Source organism: Salvia miltiorrhiza, chromosome 7, assembly GCF_028751815.1.
Source record: "Salvia miltiorrhiza cultivar Shanhuang (shh) chromosome 7, IMPLAD_Smil_shh, whole genome shotgun sequence".
Taxonomy (NCBI): domain Eukaryota; kingdom Viridiplantae; phylum Streptophyta; class Magnoliopsida; order Lamiales; family Lamiaceae; genus Salvia; species Salvia miltiorrhiza.
In genome coordinates, this window is record NC_080393.1 from 55,067,231 (window position 1) to 55,071,403 (window position 4,173).

The following is a 4,173-nucleotide window of genomic DNA, read 5'->3' on the forward strand; positions in this document are numbered from 1 at the left end:
TTGTACCCCCACCGCCTTACTCTCCGTCCGCCCCTGTTGTGTATACACTCCCTATGTGTACGAAACAACTTCTTAAACATAGGGGATACAGATTAATTGTATATTTGGTAAGTGAAAAATAGATTCTATAATTAAAAAATAGTTATAATTAATGGGATTATTTTCAAAAGTGATGGGTCCATTAGTGAAAATGTGTATACATATATGAGAATTGTAACGGTGATAGATTGATTGTTAGTGAAATTATTTCTAAAGATGAATTAGGAATATGTTTTGTGAACAGTGAGAGTATTATGGAGGTATTTTACTAAGCTTATAAGTTCTTGGAGCTTATAAGATGTTCAACAGATTATAAGATGTAGTTTCATAAGCTTATGTTTTATGATTTTAGGTGTAATTAGATAATGTTAAATCCACATCAGTGTTATGTGTAAAAATAAATTTACATCAGTGCCGCACCAATTTTATGGTAAATATGAGATTTTTTTATTTTAAAAAAATAATTTTTTCAAAGTTTGTGGGCAAAACGTATTTTGACCAAAATTTGTGATGTTATGTGTATTTAATCCTTAAAATAACAATACCATAAAAAGAAATCCTTAAAATAACAATGATCACATAAATAATAATTGTAATTTCGATCGATTTGCACATTTTGAATATGATCAATAACTCTAAGTTTTAGTATAGTTAGTCACTAATGGAGTGGCGAAAATTGTTTAGTGTTTTAATTTTAGACCTATCTTAAGATGAATCTTGTTGTCGTAAGTATTTGGTATGAGAATCACCCTAAACATAAAAAAAAAATAGTGAGTTGGGTTAGTATTGTTTTATTTTTGGTTTAGTGAAATTGGGCCCATTAAATGACTTTTTCTTTTTCTTTTTTTTGAGAAAGGGATAAATGACAAAAAGTAAGTGTTGGATTTCTAATAAAGATATATTTCTCCATTCCCACTTCAATTAATTAGTTCTTTTTAGCACGATTATTTTAAAAAATAAAATTTATAATGTAAAAATGTGTGAGCTCATATTTATTATAGTGAAAATTAATTATTCAAAAAAAAAATAGACCAAGTTAAATGGAACAATTCAAAAAGAATATAGATCAAGTTAAGTAGAACGGTGAGAATATGTCATAAAATAAAAACACAAAATTTATTGTGGATGAATTAAAATGACAAATAAACCACATTTTTTGGATTGAGAAGTGAAGGAGTTGGGACTCGTATCATTGATACTTAGAATGCGTTTACTTTAGTTGTAAAATTTTCCCTGGAAAATGATGGATAAGAAAAGATGGAAAAATATTATCATTTCCTCATTTTATCACATGTTTACTAGAGATGAAAAGATGAAAATGTTGAAAATATTTTCACACTCCTACCTTAGGATAATACTCCATTATCCAACATTGAATGAAAAATGAGTGAAAAGCTGTTGTCCGAGAAAATATTTCATCATGTTCGAAGAAATTTTTTCACCATACTCCCTCCGTCCCACTCCAAATGTCCCATTTTCTATTTTGGGTTGTCCCACTCCAAATGTCTCATTTCCTTTTTTGACAATACACTCTCTCTCTCTATTTAATATTTAAATAATTTCCACCAACCCACTTTATCTACTTTATTCACATTTCTTAATTTTCGTGCCGAAAAGAAAGGAGACATTTAGAGCGGGACGGGGGAGTAATAAACATGTGAAAATATATTGTTTTCTCGTTTTTCATCAAAGTAAATGCAGCCTTATAAAACTAGATCGATGCATAAGAACAAGAGGCACCAGTGGTCTAGTGGTAGAATAGTACCCTGCCACGGTACAGACCCGGGTTCGATTCCCGGCTGGTGCAATGCGGTTGCTGTGATGATTTACTCTCTGTGGTATTTGGGTTTACCCACTGTTTCTCAAAAATTGAGATGATTTCCGAGTGTATCTGAGCCCCTCACTTGTCTTATTCTTTTATTTTTACTGTTTCTCACATATTGATGAGATGATTATTCTTTATTTTTTATTTTCAGAGTGTATCTGAGCCACTTTTCTTTTTCTTTTATTTTTCATTTTCCAAGTGGGTAAACTAAATATCTGCATTTACTTTAAAAAATAAGAATTTATTAAAAGTTTTATAATTTATATGCAATTAACTCTTTATTACATGCTCCATTTTTTTACTTCTACAAGAAAACATAAAACTTAATTGGGATATCTTTGTTTTTTTTTTTGTTGGGATTTCTTTGTTTTCTTATTTTTCATTTTCCAAGATGAAAATTTCTAAATATCTTAGGGTGGATTTACTTAAAAAAAAAAAGAATTTACTAAAAGTTCAATAATTTATACGTAATTAACTCTTTATTATATGCTCCATTTATTTACTTCTACAAGAAAACATAAAACTTAATTGGGATATCTTTGTTGCCTTTTGGTCTTTGGTTCTTCTTATGTGTGTTTGTGTATGACGATGAAGCGAATGTTGTTGATAAGGTTGGGAGTTCGCCACTCAAAAAGGTAGAGTGTGAGCATATTTTTTCTTTTCTCGAGTAATAATAATTTAAAAAATATATATATTGTGTTTGTGTATTGTTTAGATAGAGATAAATAACATCAACTAATATACTACATATTTTGACGAATGAATTATTTGAGCGTGTATTTATACTCTATATTACAAAAAATTAAGATTTCAATTTGAAATGGATTTCAAAATTGAGTGACAATTTTGTAGTTATACTAAAATCGAAGGTTTATTTGTAAACTATATTTTTCCCTTTTTATTTTCTTTATCTACTTATTTTTGTTTTATTTCTTACTAATTATAAAATATTTAATATTCATATCAAATTAAAGATCATGACAAGTTCTTTGCCGCATAATTTTTTAGTCCTTAAGTTCTTAATTTCATATTGTAATCTTATACGTTTCATATAAGTGTGAATGTGCAAGAAACATTCTTAGATATTGATAGCTTCTGTTTCGTTCTTGCATAATCTGTTGTTTTACTTTGCCAAGGGATAGTGAAGGATTAGGTGGTGACACTACAAGAAATACAGTCGAACACCGACGACGAAAAGACGTCAGTAAGATATATAGGTTGACATCTAGGTTGTAAGTCACATACTTGCTTCCAACTGTCCATCACGAGTGTAGTTTTGGGAAGGTATATGGGTGTAGTAAGATGGAGTGTTTTTGTGTAAGTCCGTCTGTATCCAGACGTAGGTGTGTTATTACCAAATTGGGTAACCAATTTATGAGTACTGTTATTTATTGTTTTAGTACTTTAGTTGGAATTAGTACCACTGATCGTACTACTAATATCTATCGCTTATTGTGAGTATTTATGTATATGGATAGATGAAAATTTCACTTAGAATGTGGAGTTGTGAGATAAAGTGATATACATTAAAGATAAGTCAATGCTTATCACACGCATTGATTAAGTAACAATAGTTAATTAATTCGATATATAAATTATTACATTGATATATGTAATAATTATGTGCACAAGTGATGAGTTGTGAACCCCACACATGCTGCCGCCTGCCCGATCCCAGATCCATGGATTTGCACTTGCATCATCACACTTGCAAAATCTACGTACATGCAAGCTCTATGCATATTCTCACATTCATATAGTTGACGCTATGTTATTTACATATTCTCTCATTCATATAATCTAAACTCTATTATCGTCGTGTTCAATTTGACGAAGCTCATCGGTCTGCGATGCCTTTGTCTAGGAGACGAAGCGCGAGCACGTCTTGCAAACATAGGTCTTTCTAGACTCGACTTTCTGCATTTTGTATACACTTTTGTCTATTTATAATCTTTTGGATTTAATTTTTTTTTATAACTGCATAAATAAACTTACACTCGCTCATTCTCATAAAGTAGAAAAAGATGTAATTAATCTTCGATACATTCTCGACATCCATTTAACGCGTACCAATCATGTAAGTTTGTTTACAACAATATTAACATTAATATAATAATGTGTAGTATAATTAGTTATTATAAATCATGGGTGAAAACGAAGCGCGCCCTTTATTTCTTGAAACAATTTATTTATTCCAAAATATTCAAAAGAGGGGCAAAAAAAAAAAGGAAATGCGGTCCAGCTGGCTGTAGAAAGGGCGGACTCCAAACCGAAGTTCAAATACGGCTAATAAAAATCTAGGCGGAGCC

The 4,173-nt window shown here is 30.3% G+C and overlaps 1 non-coding gene across 1 annotated transcript; it reads left to right on the forward strand.

Moving 5' to 3' along the window:
- The first annotated feature begins 1,775 nt into the window (after positions 1–1,775).
- TRNAG-GCC (transfer RNA glycine (anticodon GCC)) lies at positions 1,776–1,846 on the forward strand. The gene has a single exon. It is a non-coding gene; the product is annotated as a tRNA-Gly (tRNA).
- The last annotated feature ends 2,327 nt before the right edge of the window (positions 1,847–4,173 follow it).